Source organism: Oncorhynchus mykiss, chromosome 13, assembly GCF_013265735.2.
Source record: "Oncorhynchus mykiss isolate Arlee chromosome 13, USDA_OmykA_1.1, whole genome shotgun sequence".
NCBI classification, from domain to species: Eukaryota; Metazoa; Chordata; class Actinopteri; order Salmoniformes; family Salmonidae; genus Oncorhynchus; species Oncorhynchus mykiss.
The window spans coordinates 23,199,789-23,212,697 of NC_048577.1; the positions used below are offsets into that span (position 1 = coordinate 23,199,789).

At 42.2% G+C, this 12,909-nt stretch overlaps 1 protein-coding gene across 1 annotated transcript in view; it reads left to right on the forward strand.

Annotated features, from left to right (window-relative positions):
* Positions 1-12,909, forward strand: part of LOC110485978 (protein kinase C alpha type) — a 244,639-nt gene that overhangs the window by 119,126 nt on the left and 112,604 nt on the right. The window lies entirely within an intron of this gene.

A 12,909-nucleotide genomic window follows, 5' to 3' on the forward strand; every position in this document is an offset into this window, starting at 1 on the left:
AGGCTAGAACTGTAGCCCGGCTACTGCACAACAGACGTGTCTTCACTGAACAGAGATGAACAGAGTGACAAAGGAAATAAGACAACCATGTTGTTGTGTGTAAAGAGCTTAAAAGCCCTTCTGATGTGATCAGATGTTTTTCCACTGTTTGATTGCCTGCATTTGAAATCGGTTTGCCTCCTGGGTCTTTGGCATATTCAGTATGACTAAGTCATTTGGATCAATGCGTCACCATCATCATTATCTGGAGGTTGTGTTTTGTATGTACTTTCATTTCCCCGAAAATAACTTCCAATCAAAGTTTTTATCCTCACAATTACTCACATTTTCTCAGCTTCTTATTTCCTGATATTAAATTGTCTGGAGATTGACCCTCTACCGTTAAACTGCAAAGACTAGACTCGGCGAAACGACGTTGCCACGAGCAGCACCGTAGATATTGCGGCTGAGCGAGGTGCAAGACTTCGCCTCTCGCGCGGTCACACCCAGCATCTGCGGATTTGCACAGGTTCGCTTCACGTCGTCACGGTGTGGTAGCAACGGGACCCGAAAACAGCGGAGAAGTTGAGCTTCGCGCTTCAACGCTCTTAGTTGTTGACACTCTACCGCTGTTTACTTTGTGCGTCTACGTCATATTGCCCAGTCTACCTTTTTAAGTAGTCTTTGATTGTCTATATAAAGCCATGGCCTTTTTACATTCTGTTTTAGCTGCCCTGGTGCCCCCTACTAGATGTGTTCCATCGTAGCTACAGTAACTTCAGAAAGTATAAACACCCCTTGACTTATTCCACATTGTTATTGTGTTACGTCCTGAATTCAGCATGAATGAAATAGATGTTTTCCTCTCACCCATATATTATTATTTATTACAAAATAAATACAAAAAATGTATAAGTTACTTAAGTATTCACACGCCCTGTTTTTGCAGCTTTACTTTAGGGCCTTATTGCATGCTTTGGAATATGTTTAGTCTGTGTACTCCTTCTCTGCTGTTCCTTCTTTTTACTCTGCCATTTGGGTTAGTATTGTGGAGTAACTAACGACACTGTTGTTGGACCCATCCTCAAGTTTTCTCCTATCACAGCCGTTTAACACTGACCAGTTTTCTTCCTATCCCCGGGAGCCGAGTTAGGAAGGACGCCTGTATCTTTGTAGTGACTGGGTCTGTTGATACACCATCCAAAGTGTAATTAATATCTTCACCGTGCTCAAAGGGATATCTTCTTTTTATTTATTTTTTCAATCTACCAATGGGTGCCCTTCTTTGCAAGGCATCGGGAAAACCTCCCTGTTTTTTTTGTGGTTGGATCTGTGTTTGAAATTCACTGCTCGGCTGAGGGACCTTTCAGATAATTGTACGTGTGTGGGTTACAGAGATGAGGTAGTCATTAAAAAATGAATGTTTAACAACATTATTGCACACAGAGTGAGTTCATGCAATTTATGTGATTTGTTAGCAAATGTTTACTCCTGAGCTGACTTAGGCTTAGGCCATAACAAAGGTATAGAATACTTATTGATTTGACATTTCTAAAAACATAATTCCACATTGACATTATGGGTTATTCTGTGTAGGCCATTTTAATCCCACCTTGTAACACAACAAAATGCGGAAAAAGTCACGGGTGTGAATACTTTCAGTTTACAGTATATCAGAACGTCGATTAGCTGAATCGGGTGCGTTTATAATGTTAGGTCTGGTCCAAAAGCCTGCATACCCAGTAAATCCCCAGGAGGAGCGTAGGCGTAATGGGTTAAATCCAATTCGGAAACAGGTCAGATTTGATGAGCTGGTGATGTAATGCTGTCACCTCCGTGCTCCCCACACACACACACACACACACACACACACACAACTTAATTGCCTGGTTGGTACGAGTCACACACACACTCCAGTCACACCTCTCATTAACTTTAGGAGGACCACCATGTTCAAGAGTAAAACGGGCAACGATTCGCTAAAAAGAGGCATGCAAATTGATTTTGAGATCATTTTTTTCATGAATGTGTCTCCCATTGTGCAATGTCATCTCAAGCGTAGCCATCGGTTGCAGCCGTAGATCGTTTCTGCCGTCAATCTCAATTAACAACCAGTTTGTCCACTACTTTGCCCAGCCAGGAAAAGGATCCATTCTGATGTTCCTCCATCCAGCTGTAATGATGTTTTCCCTGTACAAACCAGTCAATCATCTCCTATAACCCTGTAACCTGATACTCCCAGAATGCTACGCTAATGTAGGGTTTCCCAAACTCGGTCCTGGGGCCCGCGCTGGGTGCACGTTTTGGTTTTTAGCCCTAGCGCAACACAGCTGATTCAAATAATCAAATCCTGATCAGCTGTGTAGTGCTAGGGCAAAAACCAAAATGTGCACCCAGCGCGGGCCCCAGGACCGAGTTTGGGAAACCCTGAGCTAACATAGCACAAGTACTGACCTGAATGGCCAAGGCGAAAGACCCAATAAGACCCTCTGGTCAGACATACTCATTTAGAAGTCATACGGCCAAAGTCTGGGACATCGTGTGTCTCCCCAGTGACCATTTATGTAGTGCCTAGCATATCTGTCACAGGGGACTGTTAACACGCACCTGCATGCCAAAAAGCTTGCTAATTTATATCCACAATCAGGATTTCACCCTCTCTCTTTATAACGTTACTCTAGGCGTCCTGTGAATTATCTTGTGAAGTGAAATCCTAACCCAGTCTGCAAGCGTTTTCTTTACCTATGCTAACTGACATGACCAGAGATAAAAACAGTATAAAAAGTCCTCTGCAGCTGAACTCTCCTCCCCTCCTCTCATTCATTCATTGGAAGGAGAGAACAAGGCAATGGATGGAAAACAAGTGGATAAACCTTCAGGATCAGATGTGTGTGGGTGGATATGAGTAACTGCAGCTGGTGCAACAACCCTTTCTATCTATCTATCTATCTCTGTCTCTGTCTTGCTGTGTATCTCTTTCTCTCTCTCTCTCTCTCTCTCTCTCTCCCTTCCTTCCCCTCTCTTTTTAACCAGCCCGGTCTGCTTCGTCAAACACACAGTGGGGACAGCAAATTAAGGGGTGTTTGCCGTGTGTGTGAGAGGGAGAAGCAGGAGACGACAATGCAATTAAAATACAAACACTCACTCAGACACTTTTATTCCGGGGCTTTATTGTAGCATCCAACACGACTCGGAGATGGAGTGGGATGAAGGTGGGAAATTGAAGCCGTTTTGAAGGTGTGTGTGGGCCAAGGTGCCCAGTTAAATCCAACTGTAATGTGAGACAGCTGGAGAGGGTGAGACAGCTGGAGAGGGTGAGACAGCTGGAGAGGGTGAGACAGCTTGGAGAGTAGAGCTGGGACGATAAACCGAAAATGATCGACACCGAACCACTAGCCTGTACTAGAGAAATGTGAAGTTTGAAACTTAGCTATTATGGGGGATTGTTAATAGGACAATTGATGGCTACAACCATCAAGCTAGTAATAGTAGTTTAAAGGACCATTTTTTTTAAAACTGTGGTGCACCTTAATGTTATAAACGTATCGTTCTATTTCTCGTTAGCGTATCAATTCAGGCAATTTATCGCGATATGGATATTTTTCCATTTCGCCCAGCCCTTATTGGAGAGTGTCCAAGAGTCCTCAGGCCAGACTGTGTCACTGTGACACAAGGGACAGTGACACAGTCGTGCTTCACATCGTACTTCCCCGCTTAGCTCTCGGTCACCTCTCAACAAGACACGTCGCATTGTTCCCTTTCTCTCCCTCTTCTTTCACCAAGTGTGTTCCCTTTTTGGCAGGCAGTGTAAGATTGTGTCTCGAGGGAACTGAGGAGATGTTTTTTGGCTGCTTTTCGCCCAGCTTCCCTCAGCTGGAGCAGACATTTATCCCCACTTTCCTGGAAAAGAGAGCAGCGCTCCGGTTTCCAGTTTTATCAACGGCCAGGTGTTCACATCAAACGGGATTCACTGCAGAGGGGGGTAGTCTGGATGGGGTTCTCAATGCAAATCCACTTAAAATTGGACTCTCTGAAAGAGGCTTGTGGCTGAAATGGAGAAAACGTTGGGGAAGTGGGATGCCACTTGACTAACTGGCAGCCTTCCAGTTTTCAGGCGAAAGGATGACTTTGCCGTTTCACACATTGTCGAATGCACGGGCAGTATGAATTAATCCATGCCGTTTGAGCACTGAGGCGTCGTCCTACTCATGGCCTATGGACAATTCAGTTGAGTGTGATGCGTGCCGCAATTGACTATCAGATCAGGTACGTGTACTTTCAATGTGCCGTTTTTCATCAAATTAGTACCACGTGTACACACACAAATGCAACTTTCTATGCACTCCCTTCCATGATGCTGACATGCTATTGACCTCTGGCCACCAACCACGTCACATGACAACTAGAGCTCGGTTTACTGCTCTATTGCAATGCCGAGGTCCACTATTCCTGTGGCATCTGGCATCCTCTATCCAGCACAGGCTCCAGAAAGAGACAACTCCCTACTGTATTTACATGTGGCCATTTGTTTCTTCAGGAGTTTATGTGCAAGATGGGACATGACAATTTAGTTACCGTCTCCCATATTTGTCCAAGGTCGATAATTGTGCCACCTATTGACTTTAGACATGACCTCAAAGGGACTTTCACTCGAGCGACAGCTTGGAATGTTTTCTCGTCTATAAAACAGTAAAACAGTGCACTATTGGACAAAAAGTAATGACCTTCGAGCAAGAAACGGAGTTCATAGAATGAGTTTGTTGCGTCAAAAAACAAGTGACTGCGTCATTGACCCGACTGACTGCAGCATGTGAACGTGAATGTTGTCCCCACAGAGATCCTGTTAAAATGACTTAGTCTTCTAATTCCTAATTCTATGGTTGTAACATTGCGCTTCGGAGTTTATAGGCATGCGTTACCCTCTTTCATTTCAGAGTTCAACGGCAAAGTAAGCTGTAGATTAGACCTCGCCCTTTATAGGGTAATATACAGTGCATTTGGAAAGTATTCAAACCCTGTGACTTTTCCAAATGTTGTTATGTCGCAGCCTTTATTCTAAAATTGATTACATTACATGGTTTCCTATACACAATACCACATAATGACAAAGTGAACATAGGTTTTTAGAAATGTATAAACAGAAATACTTTATTAACATAAGTATTCAGACCTTTTGCTTTGAGACTTGAAATTGAGCTCAGGTGCATCCTATTTCATTGATCATCCTTGAGATGTTTCGACAACTTGATTGGAGTCCACCTGTGGTAAGTTCAATCGATTGGACATGATTTTGAAAGGCACACAAGCTGTCTATATAAGGTCCCACAGTTGACAGTGCATGTCAGAGCGAAAACTAAGCCATGAGGGCCGAAGAAATTATCCTTAGAGCTCCGAGACAGGATTGTGTCGAGGCACAGATCTCGAGAAGGGCCTTGGTCAAGGAGGAGCTCCAGAGTTCCTCTGTGGAGATGGAAGAATCTTCCAGAAAGACAACCATCTCTGCAGCACTCCACCAATCAGGCCTTTAAGGTAAAACTCTGTTTTGCTTTGTCAAAAAGATTGATAAGGGGGAAAAAACAACATTTAATCCATTTTAAAATAAGGCTGTAACATAACAAAATGTGGAAAAGGTCAAGGGGTCAGAATACTTTCCGAATGCACTGTAGATCACTTTCAAACCGCATACTGAGGAGACCATTCCCGTTTTAGGGTAAGGGCTACCATAGATTACTCCAACATGCTGTAGGTAGGGCTGTTGCGGTGACCTTATTACCACCACACCGGCAGTCATGACCGCAGTCAAATTCCACGTGAACATGCTGAGTCACGGTAATCTCCTGTTATGCACACTGGACATGCTTTGGTAGTACCCAACTTGCTAACGACCATCAGGTTCTAATGGCCTGTTTACTCAGGGCTCTATTGTCCCTCTAACTACTCTGACATCACTGCAAATGCAATTGAAAATCACATCAAACACATCATCAAAACAGAATCCTGTTTTTAAAACTCACCTCACTGTGATCAATTTGAAGAAAGAAGTTCAACAGCAGGTTGAAACTGAGTGTAAAGGATGGTCATTGTGGATGTTGTTTCACAGCCTAACACAAGGAAATGGACAGCTTTCTTAGGTGATTAATTCAAAACACCCATATGCATATTAGAGCTTATACATATGCATAGGCTTATGAGCCCAAGGCCCCCCCCCCCCCCCCCCCCCCCCACAAACACAACGAAAACGGAGATAAAATGATGATTGTGACGTCATACAATGCATAGCCTGCTGCATATTATGCATGGCAGAAAAACATAAAACTAAACTTATTTAAGATGTCTTTAGTGCATAATTGGTCTAGCCTATAGTCGTGGCCAAAAGTTTTGAGAATGAAACAAATATTAATTTTCACAAAGTCTCCTGCCTCAGTGTCTTTAGATATTTTTGTCAGATGTTACTATGGAATACTGAAGTATAATTACAAGCATTTCATAAGTGTCAAAGGATTTTATTGAAAATTACATGAAGTTGATGCAAAGAGTCAATATTTGCAGTGTTGACCCTTCTTTTTCAAGACCTCTGCAATCCGCCCTGGCATGCTGTCAATTAACTTCTGGGCCACATCCTGACTGATGGCAGCCCATTCTTGCGTAATCAATGCTTGGAGTTTGTCAGAATTTGTGAGTTTTGTTTGTCCACCCGCCTCTTGAGGATTGACCACAAGTTCTCAATGGGATTAAGGTCTGGGGAGTTTCCTGGCCATGGACCCAAAATATTGATGTTTTGTTCCCCGAGCCACTTAGTTATCACTTTTGCCTTATGGCAAGGTGCTCCATCATGCTGGGAAAGGCATTGTTCGTCACCAAACTGTTCCTGGATGGTTGGGAGAAGTTGCTCTCAGAGGATGTGTTGGTACCATTCTTTATTCATGGCTGTGTTCTTAGGCAAAATTGTCAGTGAGCCCACTCCCTTGGCTGAGAAGCAACCCCACACATGAATGGTCTCAGGATGCTTTACTGTTGGCATGACACAGGACTGATGGTAGCGCTGACCTTGTCTTCTCCGGACAAGATCTTTTCCGGATTCCCCAAACAATCGGAAAGGGGATTCATCAGAGAAAATGACTTTACCCCAGTCCTCAGCAGTCCAATCCCTGTACCTTTGGCAGAATATCAGTCTGTCCCTGATGTTTTTCCTGGAGAGAAGTGGCTTCTTTGCTGCCCTTCTTGACACCAGGCCATCCTCCAAAAGTCTTTGCACACACACCTGCCCGTTGACATTCCTGAGCAAGCTCTGTACTGGTGGTGCCCCGATCCCGCAGCTGAATCAACTTTAGGAGACGGTCCTGGCGCTTGCTGGACTTTCTTGGGCGCTCTGAAGCTTTCTTCACAAGAATTGAACCGCTCTCCTTGAAGTTCTTGATGATCCGATAAATGGTTGATTTAGGTGCAATCTTACTGGCAGCAATATCCATGCCTGTGAAGCCTTTTTTGTGCAAAGCAATGATGACTGCACGTGTTTCCTTGCAGGTAACCATGGTTGACAGAGGAAGAACAATGATTCCAAGCACCACCCTCCTTTTGAATCTTCCAGTCTGTTATTCGAACTCAATCAGCATGACAGAGTGATCTCCAGCCTTGTCCTCGTCAACACTCACACCTGTGTTGACGAGAGAATCACTGACATGGTGTCAGCTGGTCCTTTTGTGGCAGGGTTGAAATGTTTTCTGGGGATTCAGTTCATTTGCATGGCAAAGAAGGACTTTCATCTGATCACTCTTCATAACATTCTGGAGTATATGCAAATTGCCATCATACAAACTGAGGCAGCAGACTTTGTGAAAATTTATATTTGTGTCATTCTCAAAACTTTTGGCCACGACTGTATACTCCAAAATTAAACAAATTCGAGTAATCACCATCTTGTGTGGACTGTGTTATTATGGTGGACTGGTTTGGCTACCTTATGCTACGCTCCAACATTTCTATCCACGAGTCTGGGAGAGAACGTATAGCCAGCCCTAGGCTCATTGATTGTCCAGGGCGATTTTGAATAGCCTAGTAATAGGGAATTTTAATAATTAATTTGGTGACACATTACCTTTTAGCTATACGGAATATCTCACCACAATTCGTTTTCATCTCCTCCTCTCTCTCCTTTATTCATTTCTCGAGAGTGCAGAGGGGCTGAAATATGTTTCGTTGCGAAACTATGTTGCTATCGATGTTCCCGGACAGATTCCACTTGGTTTCCTAAATTAAGCACTGGGTAGCTGCAGGAACAAAGTTTGAGCGGAATGTCACCTGTCAGGCAGCGATAGCATGCTCCTCAAACAGTGGTTGATGCGTAGAGTGAAATGTGTTCTTATATATATTTCTCAGCTGCTCATATTAAGCACATGCTCCGCTATAAATCCGAAGTAGCCTACCCATTATTTGATAATGGGTCATGCTAAATCAAAACTGATTTTACATATTAGTAAAGACCAGATTAAATTGAGAATAGTTTGATGGGTGAAAATATGACCACTTGATGAGAGTACAGCGTCTACTCAAGCTTTTTTTGCGACTTTCTCAAATCATTAACAGCCTATAGTTGCACCATGGAACACATGTATGCGTTGATTTCTAAGACATTCTAAGGTTTGTATCATTCACAACTAAAGTTTCCAAATAACTCTAAATCTAGCACAATAGGACCTTTTTCCCAAATTATCACTTTTATGCTCATGACACTTCATATGTGCGCTCGTTCCGGAATGGGAAACATATCCGTTCTATTTTATTCAGCTAACATTAATTATATTCTTCTGACTATAAAATAATTTAATATAAAATAATGCCATGGGACTTGTTAGCTAATCTTGTCAGCTAAACGATCAAGCCTACAGCCTGTGGCATGGAGCATAGCCAGGTAACATACAGCATATTCTGTTCTTCAGAAATACATTTTCTTCATAATCATAATGTTTCATTAGACCTGACTAAAATAAATAATGGATGTATTGTGATGGCGTATATTCAATTGGATTTATTTTACTATTTAAAATGTAGATGTTGCAAAGACGCACATCAGCAGCTTGTTTGCGTGGAGGCCTGGAGATACTAAATGTGTTTATGTTCATTAACGGTCAATTGCCGTGGGCCCGGCATTAGTTTGCGTAACAGTAAACGGCTGACACAGTTTCATGACCGCCACAGCCCTAACTGAAGGTATGAAGTACATTTTCTACATGCAGAGCCCCACCTCAAATCTTCTTATTTACTATCTCATGATCGCTTTAATGCCGTTATCATCAACGTGTCTCCATCTCTTTCGTCGTAATTGACTTTACTTCGATATCTTTTAAACTCTTTTATTTCAGTTATTTCATTTTTACAATGGGCTGACAATAGATTTCATTTCCAGCGAGGCTCGGCATACTCTGTTCTGACTGGCCCGTGTAAGACAAACACTTATTTTTATTTTTTTATCTCGAACGTCCTGTTCTCCGTGGATATAAAAGTGAGTCCTTATGATAATTGCCGTAATTTGGCTATCCAAACTCTAGTGCGAACAAGGATCTGATGAGGTGTTGCTTCTCGTAAAGCTGTGCCGTTGGCCTGATTCTAAATAGGGGCTGTTGACCCCGCTATGTAAATATATGGTCACGTTTGGAGATTATAACACAAAACCAGACACACTCTACATGTAGAACTACTGCTCAAGGGAGTCTACCATGCTCTACCATACTGAACTATGATAGGCTGCAATAGTGTTTGTAGGGGTGACAAATAAAGGGACACATTTTCTCTCCTTCTTTTGATCTCCTACACTTGCTTAGACCTTTTCTCTTTCTTCACCATGCTCCATAAGGGCAACACTCTCCTATCTGATCTTGGGCAACACTCTCTATCTGATCTTGGGCAACACTCTCCTATTTGATCTTGGGCAACACTCTCCTATTTGATCTTGGGCAACACTCTCTATCTGATCTTGGGCAACACTCTCCTATTTGATCTTGGGCAACACTCTCCTATTTGATCTTGGGCAACACTCTCTTATTTGATCTTGGGCAACACTCTCCTATTTGATCTTGGGCAACACTCTCCTATTTGATCTTGGGCAACACTCTCCTATTTGATCTTGGGCAACACTCTCCTATTTGATCTTGGGCAACACTCTCCTATCTGATCTTGGGCAACACTCTCCTATTTGATCTTGGACAAATCTTAAGAGGTATATTACATTGGCCTGTGATCAGTTTCACAGCACGATTATCCAGGTGTTGCAGATGGCTGCTGGAGGGCTGGATACTGACCTCAGAGCTGCCCTTGATGATCCAGTGATAAGCAGGGCGAGATAATCATGTCAGAATATAATATGGTGTCAGAAGTCTACTGCTTTGATACACACATGGGTCATTGTAGAGGAAACAAGTGTCTCAGTCAACCGTGGCCTGCAAGTATAAAATATAGAAGGTCATTAAAATGACACTAGTTCTTCATATTCCATTATGACTCATGGTGTCATGTTATACCAATGACAGTAGTAACCAACCATTCACTAAGGATTGGGTGTTCTCTCCTTTAGTATAGTAATGTAGTAGGATGAAGTTTCCCCTATACACTGCTCTAAGATCAGTGTTAGTTTTTCCCCCAATTGTTGAAGTTCCAGTTTGAAGAGTGCAGGCCAACTTCTACTCTGAACACCCAGGGTACTGTGACATCCTTTTCTAATGATTTACAGTACCAGTCAAAAGTTTGGACACACCTACTCATTCAAGGGTTTTTCTTTATTTTTTACAATTTTCTACATTGTAGAATAATAGTGAAGACCATCAACACTATGAAATAACACATATGGAATGTAGTGTATATATTAACCCAAAAAGTGTTAAACTTCACTACAGCTTTGCATACTCTTGGCATTCTCTCAACCAGCTTCACGAGGTAGTCACCTGGAATGCATTTAATTAACAGGTGTGCCTTGTTAAAAGTTAAATTGTGGAATTTATTTTCTTTAATGCTTTTGAGCCAATCAGTTGTGTTGTGACGAAATAGGGCTGGTATACAGAAGATAGCCTTATTTGGTAAAAGACCAAGTCCATATTAAGACAATAACAGCTCAAATAAGCAAAGAGAAACAACTTTCCATCATTACTTTAAGACATGAATGTCAGTCAATCCGGGAAAATGTAAATAACTTTGAAACTTCAAGTACAGTCGCAAAAACCATCAAGTGCTGTGAAGAAACTGTCTCTCATAAGGACCGCCACAGGAAGGAAGACCCAGAGTTACCTCTGCTACAGAGGATAAGTTTACTAGAGTTACCAGCCTCAGAAATTGCAGGCCAAATAAATGCTTCACAGAGTTCAAGTAACAGACACATCTCAACATCAACTGTTCAGAGGAGACTGCATGAATCAGGCCTTCATGGTTGAATTTCTGCAAGAAACCACTACTAAAGGACACCAATAAGAAGAAGAGACTTGCTTGGGCCAACAAACACATGCAATGGACATTAGACCGGTCCTTTGGTCTGATGAGTCCAAATTTGAGATTTTTGGTTCCGAACGCCTTGTCTTTGTGAGACACAGAGTAGGTGATCAGATGATCTCCGCATGTGTGGCTCCCACCGTGAAGCATGGAGGAGGAGGTGTGGGGGTGCTTTGCTGGTGACACTGTCTGCGAGAAATCAAGGCACACTTAACCAGCGTGGCTACTACAGCATTCTGCTGTGATACGTCATCCTATCTGGTTTGTGGGACTAGTCATTTGTTTTTCACCAGGACAATGACCCAACACACTTCCAGGCTGTATAAGGGCTATTTTACCAAGAAGGAGAGTGATAGTGATCGAGTGCTGCATCAGATGACCTCTACAATCACCCGACCTCAACCAGAGGTGGTTTGGGATGAGTTGCACCGTAGAATGAAGGAAAAGCAGCCAACAAGTGCTCAGCATATGTGGGAACTCCAACAAGACTGTTGGAAAAGCATTCCAGGTGAAGCTGGATGGGAGAATGCCAAGAGTGTGCAAAGCTGTTATCAAGGCAGAAGGCGGCTACTTTGAAGAATCTCAAATATAACACATATTTGGATTTGTTTAACACTTTCTTGGTTACTACATGTTTCCATATGTGTTATTACGTAGTTTTGAAGTTTTCGCTATTATTCTAAAATGTAGAAAATAGTAAAAATAAAGAAAGCCCTGGATGAGAAGGTGTGTCCAAACTTTTGACTGTTACTTTACATTACTACAACATGTCTACAACTCTAGTGAAACCAAAAGGGAAGGTGTATAATATCTATCCTTGTCTTTTCTGACGTCTGTTAGTCATCCAATCATTTTCTCACCTACTCTCTTTGAATCAGATTGATATACTGTGATTCTCCATGAAACATTTTTGTTTTGTTCATAGTGTGTACCACATCATTAATAGTGTTTAAGACTGATTTTAAATTGCACCAGCGTGGCCTGGAGGACAGGGGTTGTGTATTAGCAAGGTATTGAACTGACACATGAAGGCCATGGTCTGTTTGCTCTTTTGCCTCACACAAACTAATTACGGAGTGACACTTTTTTGCCCAATTACAACAAAGCTCATTGGTACGTAAAGTGGAAGACCTGTTTTTGCTGCTATTACCAGTTTGGAATATAATGTTGTGTACACTTACTGTTACAAGGTCACCGTTCCATTTGTTTGTTTGTACCAGTACATATACAGTTCCTTCAGAAAGTATATACACCCCTTTACTTTTTCAAAGAACAATTAGAAGCTGAAATGTCTTCAGTCAATAAGTATTCGACCCCTTTGTTATGTCCTAAAAATCAATTTTCAAATGTTTCTTCCACTTTGACATCACAGAGTATTTTGAGTAGATCGTTGACCCAAAAAATGACATTCATTTGAATCCCACTTTGTAACACAACAAAATGTGGAAAAGGTTATGG